The following is a 21,197-nucleotide window of genomic DNA, read 5'->3' as shown; positions in this document are numbered from 1 at the left end:
TATACTCAAATCTAGCAATAGCGAATCATTGCCCGGGTCTGCTAGTTACAATATAAATTAAGATTTTTCGTTGTTGGGTTTTTACTCATTTTTTGTACTCTATGCTTTTTTATTTCTGTCCCATGAAATGTTATTGTAGAATGTATCCTCAAAGAGTAAATTATAATATATCAAGGACACAATCTCCGTTCAGAATGTAAAAAAAAAACCATAAAACGATTAAAATTTTTATCTTTTCTTTCCCCCACTGAAAATATATCTTTTTAAGTAAAAACAAGGTAAGTTTATGATAAATTCATCTGTAATATTAGTGAAAATTGACCCGTTTATTGAGTGATATCCGGTAAAACTAACACGAATCGATTAAAAAGAGGAAAGTCAACCTTTTTTTAAATGATTTATAATATTTAAAAATAAAACAACTACGTTATATAATATAAAGACTTATTTAAATAAAAACTCTATATTTAATTACATTGCTTTTACAAATTTATAAATTAGCAAAGAATACATATAAAGAACGACTTCAAGTTTCTTAGAAACAAAAGACTTAGTTCGAAGAGTTTGTTAGTTATAAGGTGGTTAGTGTAGACAAGACAAGAAGGATAAAGTAAACTGAAGATAGAAGGTTCAGAGAGGAGAGGTTTGCGGAAGACGGTAATGAAATCAGGTACTGAGGATACCAGCTCAGTTCTCTTAGAGCACTTTGATTACAAAGCAGAGCGAGAGAAAGACAGAGAGATATATCGTTAGATAAACAGAGAGGGAACGAGTGATACGATACGCTAGGTATTCGAGTGAGTTGGGATTGGATATCGTGCGAACGATACCGAGAACATAAATAGGATAGAGAATGTAGGTCCACTTTCCTGATTTCTGGCCATGGCGTACAGATTATTCTCTCCTTTGTGTAAGTAATTACTTGCTAACAAGGTAGGTGATAATTGGGGCTCCTCATGCTAATCACTTTCCTTGTCTGGAGACAATTCTACTACCATCACCACAAGCTTCAAGCTTTCTGCTTCCGATTCTCTCTCGACTCGACAAACAGTTCAGTTCACTGAACCCGGCAATCATCTTTACGCCAACTGGATTTCTGATTTATTCAATCTAAATTAATCCACCCTTCAATGGACCATTATACTATTTATCAATATATTTCACTGGATGAAATCGTTAAATGATAAACAAAATAAAATTAAATCTAATTATTGTATTTTGAATAAAAATAATTCCTTAACTAAAGAACAAGAAAAAAAATTCTTTGTAGTCTCAGTAAAAAAATGTATTTAACTATAATTAATGGTTTATAATTGGAATAAATATAACAATAATAATAGGCGTGTACAGTAAGCTAATGGAAAAATTTTATGCCATCTAAAAATAAATATGATTATATGTGAAATAACTCAACGTTCTTGAAAGAAATGAGGTTTAGGTACGACGTTAGAACATTCGTATCATTATCATGAAACATTAATTTGGACACCACATGATTTCCTTGTACGCCTATTAAATGATATATACAACTTTTTTTTTTTTTAAATTAAAAGTACATAGAATTATATTTCGTTAATAACACCAGATTTTTGTTTTTATTGAATTATTATTTATTGCAAAATTTTAATTCAATTAGAGGTGAACAAGAAATTAATTTCTCCATAGAATACCACTGGAGATACCTTATCACCCGAAACTTAACCACTCTTATGTTTTAAATTCTAATCAATTTCAGAAAAATAGTTTTTTTTTTGCATCCAACCTTTACTAAGTCTCTCTTTTAATCCCTAAAACTCCCCTAATATATAAGTATTATTCTTTTGATTCTATTTTCATTAGTTAAATTCCACTGATCATTACAACTACTTTAAATTAAGTTAAACAAATACAAATAACTCATATGTTATTTAAAAAAGTAGTAACAATGCGTCAATTGTTAATTTTTTTAAAATTATTTTTAATTTTAATTCTTTTTTATTCTATTTCTTTTTTTTTTTTAATTTCCGGAACCACCGTTAAGTATTGCTTAAGAGTATGAGATAAATGACAAGTAGCGTGTGAAAATTCCATGCCTGACCTAGATTCGAACCCGGGACTCTATTCTATTTTTAATTTTTTTTTAACTAGTCAATTTTTTTGTTTCTTTATAAATTGCTGGAGAGGGATCTATAACCTTCTTAATTTTTCTTTAAATAATACATGACATAATACATTACAATAATTTAAATAAAAATAATCTTAACTAATACGTTTGTAATTCGTTTTAATTCATGTCATGTTAAATTCTTTTAAAATAATGAATATATTTTGTTTAAAGTGAATTATTCTCAAAATAATATTAAATATGACATGAGTTGGTTGTACGAATGTAAAAGTATTTTAGCGCAGTTGTTAATTGCACGACTGCCCAAAAAGGAGTGTAATGTATTTAGGATGTTGGCATCTTTGTTACGTCGTGGCAGCTCAACGTCTGAACCGAGTTTTAGATGTATGACGCCACGTTGGAATTCTTACATTACCGGGAGTGTCATAGGCTATATAAATATATATATATATATATATATATATATATATCATATGTTTAAATAAATTTAAAAAATTTATATTATACGTAAATACTATATAAAAAATTGTCACCGCACGCTCTTTAATTATCCTATATTAAACAGCAATGTTTCTCAACAACTTCTTTTTTTTTGACAGTCGTGTTTTTTAATACTTATGTCTTGCTTTTCATTGGTAAAAATAATAAACTTGTCAGAAAAATGTAATGAGAAGAGAATGCTGAAAATATGTGGATTGATAAAGGACAAAAAGAAAGAACTTTAGACAAACGAAAAAATAAAGTTTTGAAAAAATTTATTAAGAGATGGGCTAAAAGATTATTTTACCAAATATAAAAAATAAAAACAACATAGATAATTTTATATAGACATGAGTAAATGGTAAAAATTCTAAAGAAAAGTAAAAGACAAAAATTATAAATTTTATATAGACATGAGTAAATGGTAAAAATTCTAAAGAAAAGTAAAAGACAAAAATTATAAATTTTATATAGACATGAGTAAATGGTAAAAATTCTAAAGAAAAGTAAAAGACAAAAATTATAAAACAGATTATGTTTCAGAATTCATTAACTATGTTATAGTTAAGCAATTAGTAGAGAACATAAAGAAATAGAAAATATCAATCCCAAATGAAAATTAAAAATAAATAAATAATGAAAAATTTAAGATAAAAAAAATTGCTACCTAGTTTATTATTGTAATTAAAGATACAATATTTTGTGACTATTACGTTTGAAAGTTTTATCAACTTGTATGAAAACAGGAAACTATTTTCATCCTGAGACCACCTCATTTAGCGAAAAGTAAAAAGTACTTCAAATCCAATCCTCTTAAATAACTCACCATGTGTTCATTCGATTCGATTTTATTTTCAAACATAATAAATCAGATATAAAATTAATCCTTTTCAAGATCTCATACAAAAATTCATAGATTTAAAATAAATAATCCTAGACGTAAATATTCATTCAAAATATACAACAGTTACATAAATAATACAGTACCAATAAATCTCCTTTATTTTATACTAATGAAGTATAAATAAATAAAAATTGAAGTTGCAGAACTAAACTATCAAAGATATTTATGTAAAGAGTTTGAAAATATGTGTAAGCAGAAAAAGGAAATGAAGTGATGTGAAGAATGATGAAAGAAAAATCTGAATGATAAAGAAAAGTTGGAAATATTAGGAAAATAAAAAAATAAGGAAAAGAGGGAAAAGAGGGAAAGGAGAGAAAAATAATGATTATAATATAAAGTAAAGAAAAATATAATAAGAAGAGGGTTGATGAAAGACAGAAATTGAGAAAAAATTAAAATGAGTAAAGAAAAACGAACACAAGGAATAGAAAGGAAAGAATGGTGGGGAAACCAGCAGCTATAATGTAAGGAGAAAAATAAAAAAAGAAAAGAAAATGAAGGCGAATTAAGATAAAGAAGCGTGGTTGATATAGATGATAATGTTAATGAAAATCGTTTTCTATCAATTCTAAAAACGGGAAACAAAAAATATTAGTATTTTTAACACGAATACCTCTTAAAATTTGAAATGCAATTCGACTAAGAGAATGAAAAATTAATAAAATGTAATGTTAGTAAGCTATTGTAAAATAATAATAAACGTACAAGTAATTATAGTTGTTGCTGTTGTTATTATAGTGTTCATAACATAGAATTAATGCGGTTATTTCTTCAAAGGTATTTTGTACGCTTATCCTGTACTAGTACAGAAGACAACCTAGACGAAAGCTTTGAACACATTAGTTCATCCTACCGTAAAATTAGGAGATAACTTTAAAGGAGGAACCTTCTGTATGTTGTATACGCTATACCAACCCGAGAGTAAAAGTCACACTCAAACACAAACACACGTATTCTACACAACGACGCACAAATACATATATAAAGACTATCAGCAGCGACTCAGTCGAAATGTCGACGACAACAGTGAGGTTTACAGCAAAATACAGATACATATACCAATTACCACTAATACGAAATTCTGTGCTTTTTAACTGTGCGTTTTCCTTTTTTTCTACTGTCCATTTCTTCCTTCTTCCCCTTCAACCTTCTTTCCTGTTATCATCATAACAGGAAGACCTGCGTAACCTAAATCATGATCCTATTTTTAGTATTTCAGATATACTGTTTAAGTAAATATCTAAAAAATTATTACAGACTGACATTTTTCTGATAATATCATACACGTATATTATACTAAATTGAAAATATTCTTTTGATATACAATATATATATATATTGTATTTTTTATAATCAAAAACCAACTTGAACAATTCAAGTACAGAATTACAAAGTAAATGAAATGACACCTATTTTTTATTCCAAAAACACTTTCGCGGGATCCCCATCAACAATTGTATATAAAAGATATAATTTATACAAAATTACATATCAAACATAACTTTTTAACATTAAGTCAATTAATATAATAACTACATATATATAATTATGACGTCATATTTATCCCTAAATCAAAATTTAGGTAAAAGTTTGCATACCACAACAATCATATTAAATATTATTTTTTGATAATACAAATATTAATATGTTGAGCAAGAATCATCTTTAAATATGAAGATTATCAAATATCAAGAGGAAGGTTGATGAAAAGAAAATTCCAATCAAAATCTAGAGTAAATCGCGTTTATCATTTGTACTAGTAAGGATAAAACCAGAAAGGGTGGGAAAAGCATACATTTGTTTCCACCTTTCCATACTTATATGCGAGTTTAGAGCTTCACTCTCTTTTGTCTTGTCAAAACATAGAACAAGAGATAAATATTAAAAAACACAACTGCCAAAAAATCAACATTGCTGTTTACTACAGGATAACTGCTAATATAGGATAATTAAAGAACGTGCGGGTGATAATTTTGTATACAATAAAATTCTGTTTTTAAAATTTATTTTTTACATATATTATATATATATATATATATATATATATATATATAGCCTAAGACACGTTCGGTAACGTAATGATTCCGACGCTGGATCGTACACTTAAATCGGTCAGTCGTTGAACTGTTAGGGTAAAACAAACAAACATATATACACTCTAAAATCATTACAGTCCTTTTTGGGCAGTCATATAATAAATTATTAAAGTATAAATCCCAGTGAGTAGTCTTTTAAAGCAAATTAAAAATATTTTAATTTTGCAAAGATCTAAATTTATTATACTAAAAACAACGGTTTTTAATTTTTACAAATTCAAAAAGATTTTTTTGTTGAGTATGTTATTAATAAAAGTTGTTTCTGTTTTTGGTTTTTCATAGACTGTATTAAATCAATTTTCTCAGAACAGAATTTTCTACACGTTTTTATAATAAAATTTATGGATTTATTAGTCATTTAACAAAGTTATTGTACTGCAAATAGAAAAAAATGTGTTTCGTCACCGTATTTTTCTATTTTACTTTGTATATCATGAAAACTACGGGAAATATTGTTCTGGGATCTGTGTTATTCGATTTTTCAAGTAAAAATGCACAAGAAACCAACATGTTTACCACTAATGTACTGAAATTTTACCAGGGAATTGAAATTCGCGTGAAAGTTTTCGCTAGCCGTAATTCGATAACAAAGCGTTTACTGACATATTTTCGTGTGAACATTTTCCTTATTACACTCCTTTTTGGGGAGCGTGTAATAATTAATCTTATACAGACTACCTAATGATAGTTTATTTATGAATCATAGAAACTGAAATATTCCTTAAATTTTAGACAGAAATTTACTTTTAACTATTATGAGAAGGATATTTCTAGTTTTTTAAACATACCGTCCGTAAGTATGACCGAGTTTGCAATAAATAGTATAAGAGAAACAAAATTATAATAAACAGATTTGCTACATTTAATACCTATTCTAAATGGAAAGAGGAAGAATATTATATTGAACTATATTTGTTATAATTAGGAAAAGACATTTTAAAAATGCAAGAAAAACTTATAGTTTTACAGTAAAGAGCTATAATTTTAGCTATGAAAGTATGTTTTAAGATAAAATAGAAGGTATACCTACAGAAGAACCTGTTATAAACAGGTACTTCTTACCAGAGAACTGACCAGATTTAATTTCAAGGAAATTCCAATATTGGGTAAAAAAGACAAAATGTGCAAGGATTTCACAAAATTATATACTTCCAAATACATTTGGAAAATTATAAAATCAAAGTTAAAAAAGTATACTAAATAATTACACAGTAATTTTTTTTTATTCCTTTTTTTTAATTAATCCAGAGGGTCATTAAAATAAACGTTGAAAGTAATGTTACTTTTATGATACACAGAATCGATAAAATGGTTAATAAATACAAAGATATTAATGCAATAATAACATTATTTTATGTGGTTGTGAAGACGGCGTTAAAAAAATAATATGGGAGGGGGAAGTGTCTGAAAGAACAATTGATTGATCAAACTATCGTTCGAGGTCTCAGTTCATCAACACATTTCACATTTGTTTAATAAATAATTAGATTGTTTCCCTAAATTATAAACTAACAATTTAAATTGTTGCCGGTCTCATGACGGAGTGGTAGCGACTCAACCTATCAAACGGAGGTCACGCGTTTGAATCCCGGTCAGGCATGGCATTTTTCATACGTTACAAAAAATTCTATTTCTACATCCCATGCAAAAGCTTCAAGCTTATGTGGTGATATCACAAGCCACATAAAATAAGTTATCTCTAAACTTATTTTAAAAAACAAAACCACTTCCAAAAATAATATTTGAATCATTTTAAAATCTAAAAATATTTATTTTCAAAGAAATTTGGTAATATGAAAAGGCATTGTAATTTTAGAAAACTTTTATGGATGGGTGATAGGAAAATGTCAGCTTTTTTTTTACCCCATTGGATTATTAGGAAAGTTATATTATTAAAATAGTGTATTTTTTGTTTTTCTATAACTCGAAAATGCCCTGCACCGATATTCATGAAATAGGTATTACAAGTAAATATGATTTGTCTCACTCGGGCGAGTCACGCTATGACTTCGACGATTTATAATAAACTAAGTTGTAGATAGTATATATCATTTTCTCCAAACCGAAACAAAGGGAGAAAAAACTTGAAACTTATACAACTACTATTTTAAATAAAATAATTGGAAACAGAATTTCGAAAATATATTTATATACAAAATCCTTAATATGATTTCATGGAAATAGCAACATATTTGTATACTTAAATACTTAATTTATTAAATGTAAAAATATACTAAACTTAATTTAAATAAATTTTCACATGAATTAATAAAACAAAAGTGAAAAAGATTGATCTTGCGGTAAAACTTGACATCGCAAATCACCTGATTTTGAAGTTGAGGGTTCTTAGGTTAAAATCCTAGTAAGGTAGTTGCTTTTATTCCGATTTGAATATTAGATCATAAATACCGGTGTTCTTTGATGGTTGGTTTTCAATTAACCATACGTCTTTAACTGTTGATGCAACTTCAGTGCGTTCGGAAAGTGCAGTAAGCTTTAGAATATTGATTCTCAAACTTTTTTACCCACTGCCCACATTGAGAATCAAAACTTTTCTAGCGCCCCCAAAAATTTTTAAATTTATCATCTCTTAAAAACAATAATTGTAATTGCTGTTTTTAAGATCTTACAATTACTTTTTTTTAAACGTGGCATATCCTATTTATGATATTTGGAAGTAAGTTTATTAAAATTGCTTACAAAAAAATTACAATTGTATCTATATAGTTGTTATATAACAACAGTAATGATAGCATATTCAATATATAATTAAAACAAAGCTTTCAATAAAAAAATTACACTTACATTAATGGAAAGATGAATCTGATGTGCTTTTTCCCCAATTTTCTGGGGGCCCTTCTACAGTCCCTTATGAAGGCCTCCAGCGCCCACAAGGGGGTGTTGTCGCCTACTTTGAGAACCAATACTTTAGAAATATGTAGTGCATTCTGTTCTTTCGGCGTTAGGTTTGTTGCCCTGTGAGTGCGTTGGTCGTTACTCAGTAATAAACTAAGACGTCATTTGTTGAGTTGTGATCAAACGTGTTTCGTTTCGTGTTATTTCATTTATTAGAATCAATAATTGCGAGAAATTTAATGGTTCTTTCGATAGAGAAACGCATCTTTTTCGTTGAACACATCTTTTATGAACATGCCAGTATACTGATTTAAAGAAGCACAATTTTCTAAAATATTTTCAGATACTCCTGTTCCTCACCGCAATGCAGTTCGAACTCTTATCGAAAAATATCGGGCAACAGGCTCTGATGAAGATGCTGATCGAACTGGAAGACCACTTAAACTAAACGAATAGAAGCTGCTTGACATTTCAGATACTATGACCGAAAATCCATTAAAGTCAGTGCGTAGGTTAGCACCACAGTAAGATGTCGGACTTGCTACCGCACATAAAGTTGTAATAAAGAACTGAAACTTTTTCCCTACAAAGTACAATGTGTTCAAGAACTGAAACCTACAGATCATGCCAAAAGACTAAATTATTCTCAGTGGTTTAAACGTTTTATTGGCCAAATCTCGTTGGATATCCTCAACATTAATTTTTTTAAAGATGAAGCATTGTTTCATTTACAGGGTATATTAATTCACAAAATACACGACTGTCGTCGACAACTAAGCTCCATAAATTACACGAACAATCTTTACACGAAGCGTAAATTGGAGTCTGGGTCGATGTGAGTACATCGCGGATTGTGGGTCGTACCTTTTTTAAAAATACAGTTAATAATGATTATTATTGTGGTTTTTTAACAAATTTCATTATTCAATTTACATAAGTGAATAACAAACACGGTTGGTTCCAACAAGATTTCGCCACAGCGCACACAGCTAATAGATCAATGACTTTTTTACGAAATATCTTTATTGAACTAATCATTTTGAGGGGTTTTTGGCCTGTTCGATCGCCCGATCTGACTCCCACAGATTTCTTTCTATGGGGAGGCAACAAGACAAACAGTGTATCATAACAGACGATGCACGATTGACAAACTAAAAACTGTAATAACGCCATACGTACGAGATATTACAGTGGATCAGCACTGAAATCCCAAAGTGTTTGAAATCAAACTGAAACGTGTGCAGTGGTGTACTGATTTTGGAGGAGGTCATTTTCAACACCTTTTTATAAACTATTCCGTTATTGTAATATATGTTTCTATAAAATAATTAAATAAAAATATAAAGTAATAATTAGAAAATTTCGTCGTTACACTACCATGATTCTAGTTCATAACTTTCCGAACACGCTGTATAAATAAAAAGGATATTAAAACAAAAAAAAAAAAAGAGTAAAAAACATTTTAATTAATAGCAATTAAAACAAAAGCAAATATATATAATTATGATTAAATATTATATTATAAATTAATTAACAATGCCTGAATTATTTTACAATATATAGAAAATGCTACACTTTAATAAGTATAATATATTCGTCCATTGAATGCATTATTCCATTACGAAACGGCATTTTCAATTTATATTACAGCACTCTAAAAAATATGAAATAATAATACAATAAAACAAATATATATTTACATTTTCCATAAGTGTGTTTATGTAGTTTGTAAGAACTCAATTTAATACATCAATGTGTTCGTCATCAATGTGACTTTACTTCATTTCATCATCATCATCATCAACGGTTTAGCAAAATATTTGTTTTTTCCCAAAGTACACATAATCGCGTGTGGTTTTCCGCCAATTTTTTCCTTTTATGTCTTACATCTCTATTTCAAATTTGTTTATACTGAACTTTATTAGGTACCCTTTACTTAGGCATCCTTATTAATTCGTCTTATCACTTTTCTTGACACTATTCAATTTTAATATTAGTAAGTTGCTTAAAGCTTCTGCTACCCTTGATTAACTGTTAAAGGATCTTCCGAATCTCATTTTTGTTTATTACACTTAATTACAGTTCCCTATCTCCTTTACTTTTTAATCTTTACATGGAATTAGCAGTTAATGATGTTAAAGAACAATTTAGATTCGTGGTAACAGTACAAGGTGAAAAGATAAAGATGTTACGATTTGCTGATGATATAGTAATTCTAGCCGAGAGTAAAAAGAATTTAGAAGAAACAATGAACGGCATAGATGAAGTCCTACGCAAGAACTATCGCATGAAAATAAACAAGAACAAAACAAAAGTAATGAAATGTAGTAGAAATAACACAGATGGACCACTGAATGTGAAAATAGGAAGAGAAAAGATTATGGAGGTAGAAGAATTTTGTTATTTGGAAAGTAGAATTACTAAAGATGGACGAAGCAGGAGCGATATAAAATGCCGAATAGCATAAGCTAAACGAGCCTTCAGTAAGAAATATAATTTGTTTACATCAAAAATTAATTTAAATGTCAGGAAAATATTTTTGAAAGTGTATGTTTGGAGTGTCGCTTTATATGGAAGTGAAACTTGGACAATCGGAGTATCTGAGAAGAAAAGATTAGAAGCTTTTGAAATGTGTTGCTATAGGAGAATGTTAAAAATCAGATGGTTGGATAAAGTGACAAATAAAGAGGTATTGCGGCAAATAGATGAAGAAAGAAGCATTTGGAAAAATGTAGTTAAAAGAAGAGACAGACTTATAGGCCACATACTAAGGCATCCTGGAGTAGTCGCTTTAATATTGGAAGGACAGGTAGAAGGAAAAAATTGTGTAGGCAGGCCACGTTTGGAATATGTAAAACAAATTGTTAGGGATGTAGGATAGAGGGTATACTGAAATGAAACTACTAGCACTAGATAGGAAATCTTGTAGAGCTGCATCAAACCAGTCAAATGACTGAAGACAAAAAAAAAAATTACAGTCTATTTTCCTTTATCGCTTCTCGGCCACTTACCTTAGATCAAAGTGTAGTCTATTTTCCTTAGCATGTTTCAACGTTTCTAAAATGAATTAAGTAAAATCTGTTTAAATAGTTTTTCTGTTAGATTTCAATTCTACAATAATAGAGTGAGGTGATGCCAGTTACCCCCGGGGTGGTTAAGAATGAAAAAAAAAAAAGAAATAAGAGTGAAAACCATCAACAAATGTTAATGAATTCAAAAATAAGATAAATTTTATTTTGTTTATATTATGAAATGGCCTGAATTAAAATATAAAACATAATAATAATTCATTAGATATTTTCTATATTTTAATTTTCAAGAAAATTTTATAAACTGTAATTTTTAGACATTTTTTAGATTTTTGTTTTAGAATTCTTTTTTTGGTTTGACTGGTTATTGATTTCATACAATTGGTAGAGTCGGAAGCAATTTTTATTATTGTTAGGTCAAATATCGTATCCGCAACGATGGTGAATAAATATATTTTATGGGCAATAATTTATGTCCAGCTCTGACCTGATGTTTCCATTTATTGCTTTTCTGATTCAGCCGTTATTACGTAATACAATTCTGATAAAATTTATTTTATAATATTGTTACTTTGTTTTATACCGATGTAAATTTAATTATTTTAAAATATTTTATATGAGTTTATTTAATTCACAATAAATAAATAAATAATTTTTTTTAATGCTTTTATTTACAGTCGCATCAACAATTACAGTCATTAGCGATTAAAGTAACACTATCATGTAGTGTTATAATAATTTATATTTAATAAAAACTATAATTTTGTTAAAAAGAAAAGAGAAGGATTAGTTTAATAAATTATTTTCAAAATGGGTTTAATTTTTTAGATTGATAACAATAAAAATTATCGATTTTAACTAACATCACCTAAGGGTAGTGTTCTTTTAATAATCTTCTTGTCATATAACCTGAATATATTCCGGTGTAGCCTATAAGGACTATTAACGAAGTGGGCGGAGCTAACCGCAATGCCACACAGCGATTTTCCTCTAGAGAATCAGGATAACCTGACTATACCCGAGTAGAAAAGGAATCAATCTAATTCCCGAAATTCATTCCCTTTCATTCCCGAACAGGGAAAAGGGAATGTTTAGTATTCAACCTGGCTAAAATTTAAACCAAAAAACAGTAATTTTACTCAGGAAGATTTGTAAAAATTGTTGACAGATAAGCTATTTATACGTAAAGTGAATATGAGGGTGAAATTAACTAAGATATTTTCCTAATTAACCAGTTAAAAATTTTCTCACTTTACAGCCGATAAATGTTTTGTTGGAATTACATCAGAATCCTTCCATAGGCAAAGGGGTAGCGAATTTTCTTCTCAATAATTTTCTTGTAAGAAAACCTTTTATTGTGAAACTGAAGATGATGTTACCTTTACGTTCGTATTTGTCTCACTAATTATATTCTCTTATATATAATTGAGCTCTCTCTAGATTATGTCTTCTTTCGATTTTAGAATGAAAATTTCTGTTATTACTGTTAAAAATAATTACAAAGTGCCAATGAAAAAACCAAAGAATTTAAAACAAAAGTATTAGCTCAAAAATAAGAATTAACAAACAAATTACATGAATATACCGATCGAATTAATAGTTATCGATAAGTTCGGAGCTTACTAATTTCCTTCTTGATAATGACAAATAATAGTTATTTTCTGATTTATTCCAGAAAATGACTTTTCTATTAACTGTATTTAATTTTTGATTTTTAAAAAATGTATAATAAACTGGATAAAAGTAAAGTACGTTCTTACCATTGTTTTAAATCAATTTCACTTTTGTACGAAACAAGAAAATAATCGTAAAATCAAGGAAAGAGCTATATTATCCATATAATAACGAAACATTTTACCCTGTTGTCGACCAATTTAAAAGTTTTTGGTGGTTTTGAAGTTTTGCTCTCACAACAGTTTACGAGTTTATGTGTAATATATAGAATAGAAGATTATGCTATCTTAATCTTCTATTCTATATATTACACGTTATATTTAATTTAAAGTAATAGTAAAAAATTTACATACGTAAATTTTTATAAACTACAACAGTACCTAAATTTTATTTAAATCCTTTTTTCAACTCTTTTCTTATGCCATCACGGCGTTAAGAATACCTGCATATATCTTTTTTCTATATCCATCATATCCTCTTAAATTTCAGTACATGCTTGTACCATTTTGAGAAATTCAAATTCCCCATGTAAGAGATCATCAAAAAGACAGGATAGTACGGTGGATAGAATATCTTCTACACCTTCATGATAACTTTTCTCCATTCCTACGTTTCTTTATTATCCTGAAACCTTTCAGATCTCTTTAAACCATCAGTCTAGAGAGGATATAGTTTTATGTCATTCCGGGAAGCTTTCAAAATTAATTCAGTTTGAATTATATATATATATATATATATATATATATATAATTATTATTATATTATATATATATGAAAAACAAGTGTATAAATAATGAAGGCTGGGAACTAAAAACAGAAAAATTTAAAGAATATGCTTCATAGTTTTTCTTAAATTTAAACTGGAATGAAAAATTATTAATGCAATTTTATTTTATATCATAGAGTAATAAAATACGAGATAAAAATTCTACGAACAATTATTTTTAAACAAAGTTGCATGTAAAAGAAATTAAATTTTTTAAATTACTTTTAGATGGAATACAGCCATCACAGACGATGGGATTAATGTAGGTTGAAAAAGGAAAGAATCCTCTTCTCTAAACATCAACAATTTTTAAAGAATATAGATAGTTTGACCTCCTGATCTCTAATAAAGAAAGAATAAGAAACAATTTTTGTTCAAATTATAATAAATCATCGCTCTATATAAAACAAATAGATTGGATTCTTTGTAGTTTATTTATATATGTTTAAGTTACGTTAGAAGTAATAAATGGAAATTTAAGCAAAAAAAATATAAGAAATCGTTTTAAAGTTATAAAATATATTTTGGTACGTGTTTTAAAACTGTTAAAAATTTTAAAAAAACACGACTGCAAAAAAAAAAACACTAAATCAAAAAATAGGATTTTCGGTAAGTGCAAATTTTTCAGGCCATTATACGACAGTGTAATTAAGTCAGTGTAGTGTAAAATGTCCGGGCCATTACACGACAGTGTAGAAGTGCGGAGCTCCTAAATTTTGGACCATTGCGATTACATCCGTGAAGGCTTTATGCCAATATGACTGAATCCAATAGAATTCACCACCCAGCGGTCGAAATCAGAAATTTCTGGGTAAGGTTTTTGAAATTCGCATCTGATCTTCAAATGAGCGCATTCTGAGCGCGTTATGCGTGGGTGACAAACATTGATCTTTAATATAGGATAATTAAAGGGCGTGCGGGTGACAATTTTGTGTATGTTATAATCTTTAATTAATTTATTTTCAAAATTTAAAAAGATATATATATATAACTTTTAATATATATATACATGCCATCCACCGATATTAAGTTAGGCATATAACATAACATATATACAATGCATATGTAATAATTCCTGTTAAATTACATATACACATTTTTAAATTACATAAAATGTTATTTCACTAGTAAATTCTGACTCTTTTCATTTTTTAATTTTTTTTATTGTTATTATTAAATAATTATTTATTGTTATTATTTTTAAAATCATGATTAATTAATTAATTATTAATAAATCAATATATTTAAATTAAAAAAAAAAGTTAAAGAAAGAGAAGGAAATGAAGTCTGGTTAGAAAAATGTGCCTTCCCCTTGTTGGATCCAAATATTTAACTAATTAAATTTTTGTTTGGCTGTAACTCTGGAACCAATGAAAATAAGTAAAACTAATTATATATCGTTGAATAGCTCTCAATGATGGCTTATTACTGCAGTTAAGAAAAGAAGTTAAGACTTTTTTTTGAACTTTTAGTTCATTCAATTGCAATCAAAAGGGGAAGTGCGCAACTAGATGTAACAACAGTCCTAAATCCAAAATTTAATATACACACACACATTTATATTTATATAACCTATGACACTCCTGTTAACGTAAGGATTCTAACAGAGTGGGGAGATCATACATCTAAATCGGTTCAGTCGTTGAACTGCTACGGTGGAATCAACATACATGCATACAAACACCCTTTTGGGTGTCAAAAGGTAAACACCTTTTTAGACAGTCGTGTAAAACTGAATCTATATTGTTTTTTTTATGAAGAAAACGGTTTTTTTTTCTTCATACGAATATGTACTTGATTATTTCTTTCAAATATTAATTTCCTGAATATTTATCTCAAGATTAAAGGACTAAAATGTAGAAATATTAATATAAAAACAGGAGAATAATGTTAATAAAATGAATTATTGTTTATGAAAAAATAATGAAGTTGTGCCTCTAATTTAACTAAGCAACTCTTATTAATTAATACAATTATAAAGAGGCATAATGTTAAGAGAATATTATGTAGTTAAATAATAAATGGTAACAGCAACCTTAAAATTGTTTTAAATACAATTTTTTTATGAATTTTGAATGTTTTTTTAATTTTCTAATATAATGGCATTAAAGTGAGAAAAGAGATTTGGAATAAAACGAGAAAAATAGAGCAAACACATTTTTTGCTTTATTTGGAAAAGAATACTCCGGACTTATTTTTAAAATAATTTATAGTACGTACTGTACATACAACCTTAATTTTTAATCAAGTACCAACATTAAAATAACCTGTAAAAACATTAACAATGTATAAGTTCAAGAGTGAATCTTATCATACTTTAATTTCTAATGCAGTAAAGTAGAACTTTCGAAATTAAAAAAAAAAAAAAACTTCTAGTTCCATTTGTTAAACTAATTATCTATCCGTTTTAAAACATTTTTTTTTTATAAGCAGTTAAATTTTAATCGTATATCACAGAAAAATGTAGATTCAAAATTAATAGATTATATTTTAATTCCGTCAAATATATATATATTATCTTTTTGATCAGTATTTTTCATTTTATTGTGTGTGAGTATAAATATATATATATATATATATGTATATATATATATATATATATATATAAATTATTTTTTTTTTTTTTTGTTACTATATCATATATAATATTTAATATATCGTCTTACTATACAATGGCATAGAAATATTTTATCCTACATGTTTCACTGCATCAGTGTATTAGCATCATCAGGAAATGAATATTATCCACATTATATTTATTAAAGAAATATTAAAGAATATATTTACAAAAGCACGCATAATTGCCGTTTCATCCGGTCTAAGTTTAGGCCTAAACTGATTAAAATTCTACTAAGTAACATTTTAATCTTGCGTGTTTTTTGTTAATATATACTTTAATATATAATATTGTGATGTGATGTTATGTGCTTTTTATAATATTAACGGAAGGTGATTCCCTGATGAAATTTTCATTCCCTTTTGATGCTAATACATTGATGCGTCAAAACATGTTAAAGAAAATATTCCTATGACAAATGTACGCTAAGATGATAATAAAAATTATGTTTTTAGTAATTAAATTTTTTTTTGAATTTTTGGGGTTTTTAAGAAAAATGTACTTTTTCCAACGGTTTAGTATTATAAGACTGAAATTTAACTCTTTATAAAAAAAATGTTTTAATTTTTAAAATGGTAAATTAATTTTAAAAAAAGGAAGTAGAAGAGGTTTTTTAATTTCGAACTTTTTGAGAACTTTTGAAAGAGGTTTTTGTAATGAAATGACACGGACACCAAAGCAAAGTATTTATATCATCAGAACTGAACATTAAATAGATGATAAACGGAAAATCTTGAAAAAATTATCAACTAGAGATGGATAGTAAAAACTGTTTGTGAATTTAATTTGAAAAGTGTATTTACGTTAAAAAATCTGATTTATTTTGACGGGCACAGAGTAAATGATGTTTTAATCACTTAATAGGTTGAAAGGAAGCAGATACATTTTGTTGGTAATACATTATGTTTTAACTTATATTTTTATTCAACGCTATTAAAATACAAAAGAAAAAGAAAATTCGTTTGTTTTTTTTTAGTCAAATTCCTGAAAACGAAATCCACTTTCCTTTTTCTAATTGAATTATTACATTTTGAGTTATTCTTCAGTCTAAAGACCTTCCTCGTATTTCTGTATTTCAAAAACACATCGATATAAATTGTTATAATTACGTAATAATACAGCCTCGTTATTGTCTGCTACCGTATGCAACTGACAACAATTCGCCTTTGTTAAGCAGACATAATGATTAGAATTCCCCACCCAAATTCGTGAGCACCCTAACATAATACACAGACAAAACTTAAGTACACAAACACACACGCACACGCACACAATAGCGTACATTCACACGCATGAAAAGCAAATAACAGTGTAGCAGACGCGTCGATATAAGCACGCACGCACTATCTGAAATTGACTGCGGTGAACGAGGGAGGTCAATATTTAGACCCCATGTGGCCTTGCGGACGGATATATTGGAAGAGTACACTGTCTGGGTGACTGCAACAAACTCTGCGGTCACCCATAAAATCCCAACAGTCTAAGACACAGTTTTCTTTTACTTACATAATAAAAAAAATGGTTTGCTTTATAAAAAAAATCGTATAGATTCATTTTATTGATATATATTGTATAAATTTTAAAAGATTTCTTACGTCTCTTTATTTAAAATTTCTATTTATTATTTAGAATTTTAACAGTAAAGATCTGTAAAGAATCTAATCTATTGCTTCTATACAAAGCTATAATAAGCGATTATAATTTAAACTAAATTTATCTGTAATTCGATTAAGGTTTTATTGAACAAATGTTTCTGCTTTGCAGTTGGTTTATTTCTTTCTCTTTACTAAATCGTTCACAATCATTTACTGTTAGCATAAAAACCTGTACTTGAATGACTCAGGGCACATATAAGCTCCTCTACTGTTTTTAATTTATACAAATGATCTGCCTGCGATTACACCTACTTACGTTATTCACCTGACTGCATTTGTAGATAATATTACAATAATGGTTTACTTGTTGAAATGAAATTTACCTCAGAATTCGTTTTGATTTCTTCCCTGTAGTTATGTGATTTGAAGCAAAATTATGTATGTTATCCAAATAAAAAATCTTCTATTTAACATCCATTGTATTTATAAAAAAAGCGGCAGAGAAAGATTGTCTAAAATTGTGGAAGAATTTGAAAATTTAAAGAAATTTACTAGTTTTCTTAGTCAACAAACTAACAGTTGCTTTAGCCGTCTTGAAAATATTAAATGCATAGAAGAGCTATGATTAATGATCATCAAAAAACATTTAATTACTATAGACGAAAAAACTTTAACAAAATTTGATAAAACTATTTTGCATAACGCTGTTTGAGCTTTTTCTATTTCGTTAAATATTAAAATCAATACAACCTAAATTTAATATTATCACTAAAGAGAAGTGTAGACATAAACATTTTATCATTGCTGTTACATTTGTTATATGTTTTCTCTCATTTATCACATAGACTGGCGAGTTAAGCATAATTCTATAAACGCTATAATCCGTTTAAAATAAAGTACAGACAAATAAAATTTAAAATACTATTATTTTTCATTTCCTCTAGTGAGATTGATCCTCTATATTAATTATTATAAGTTTAAAATGTACATAAAAAACAAAAATTATTCCCTTTTTTATATTTTTCCAACCATACTTATCCGACTAGGTAAGTATTATATTAAATTGCGGCATAATACTAATCCTCATTATACTAAGAACCTAATTTATAAATAAGAGACTGAGTTTATATAATGAATTACCAATCAAAAAAAAAAATCAAACACATAAAATAATCCATTCTAAAAGAACTTTTATTTTTTTGTTAAATTCCATTATTCTGTAAATGAATTCCTAAATTATTAAAGGCAACAGGGAACTTTTTAAGTAATAATTCTTTTAATCTGTAAGTCAATGTTATGCACTCATGTTTTATTTATTTGATGTGTTATTTGTTTTATTGATATTGCATTTACTTTCATGTAATTCTACATTGCTTAAATTGGGGCAAGTAAAATATCATTAAAATTTAATAAAAATTACAATTTTGCCAGAAAACTTTTTTTTTTTTTAATTATTACAAATATACATTATTATACACATATAAAAAGGAATAATTCTATCTCTACCATAATACGTACAGTATAAGTTGAAAGAACATTAATTATTTATAGTATGAGCAAGCATTTTGTAGTTCTAATATAAGTAAAATCCAAGAAAAGCAAGTTGTACAAAAATAGTTTAAGAATGACTTTGGTATTTGCTTTTTAATGTGTTAAAATAATATGTAAATAATAAACAGAATAAATTAAAAAAAAAAAAAAATAAAATAAAAAATAATATAAATAAAAAATCACAGAAAACAAACCTCGTAAAAATGCACAAGTTTAAATAATTATGGGAAACTATACAGGCCACAGGGACAGAAAAGAAGGTCAGAAGTGCAAACTACTAAAACTAAAGAGAGCATTCGGGACAACTGCAAATATTTATAACAAAAAATGCATGACCAGACAAACAAAGATCAGACATTGTAATACGATGATTAAACCCGAAGTCTTACATGCTTGTGAAACACTGGTAATGAACAGGAAAGGGCAACCTAGAGAACCTCCAAAAACAAGAACGGAGAATAAAAAGGAAAATCCTTAGCCCGAAAATGACAGAGAAAGCTTTCAGACTAAGATCAAGAAAAGAAACCGTAGAACTTTCTAACATAATAAAGGACGTGAGGAAGAGAAGGCTGAAAAAACTTTACGGACACAAAGAGACCACCAACACGGCTGATCAGAAAAATCCTAAAATACACAGAAACAATCAAGAACATCCTATGGAACACAGAAGTCCAGAAAACAACTAAAGAAAACTGGAATTACACCAAACGAATAGATGACAGAAATATCTACAAACATAATATATACAAGTAGGAGGTGATCAGGAGGAAGAGAAAAAGAGGACAAGTACAAAGTGGACAGAAGAAAAAAAGCAGGAGCATAGTCAAAAAATGAAACTCCGCTGGGCAACCAAGAAGGAAAAAAAAACGGAAGATAAACAAGGTCACACTAAGTGAAATTGCGTAGCGTATTCCTGATAGTGCTCAGACACGTCTAAAAATAATAAAATTTAAAAAACATCCATTTTCTAATTATTTTAACTGTTATTATTTAGATGAAAGATAAAAATATATTACAAGTGAAACTAAATTTCATAAATTTATTGATGCTTTGAATCATAGAAATTAAGAAAAATAACGAATACACAATAGAAAAGCTAACAAAGGATTTCATGACATTCCCGGCTATTAATATTAAAAATTAAAAAGTTAAAGCCAAAGAACAAAAAATATATATATATATATATATAAATTTACAGTGGGGAATGAATTTTAGTATAAATTTTTCTAAAAATATTTATAATACATAGTTAAGCTTGACAAATTTGCATAAGTAATGTTTTCACTAAATCTAATACCCCCTTCAATAGAAGATAAAATACGAAAAAGAAAATTCTCAAAAAACTTTTCTGCGTTTTACGTCCGGGGTCTATAATTTACAATAAAAAAAATTGCAGACATTTCTTGATAGCTCTATATGTAAAGTATAAACTTTCAAAACGTGTTTGAAAATAATTTAAACGGATAATTTCTCTAAAATGCCTCTGAAGAAAATTGAAATTGGTTTTTTCACGTATCTTCCCTTA

Source organism: Lycorma delicatula, chromosome 7 (genome assembly GCF_047948215.1).
Source record: "Lycorma delicatula isolate Av1 chromosome 7, ASM4794821v1, whole genome shotgun sequence".
Classification (NCBI taxonomy): Eukaryota; Metazoa; Arthropoda; class Insecta; order Hemiptera; family Fulgoridae; genus Lycorma; species Lycorma delicatula.
This window is presented reverse-complemented; position numbering follows the sequence as displayed.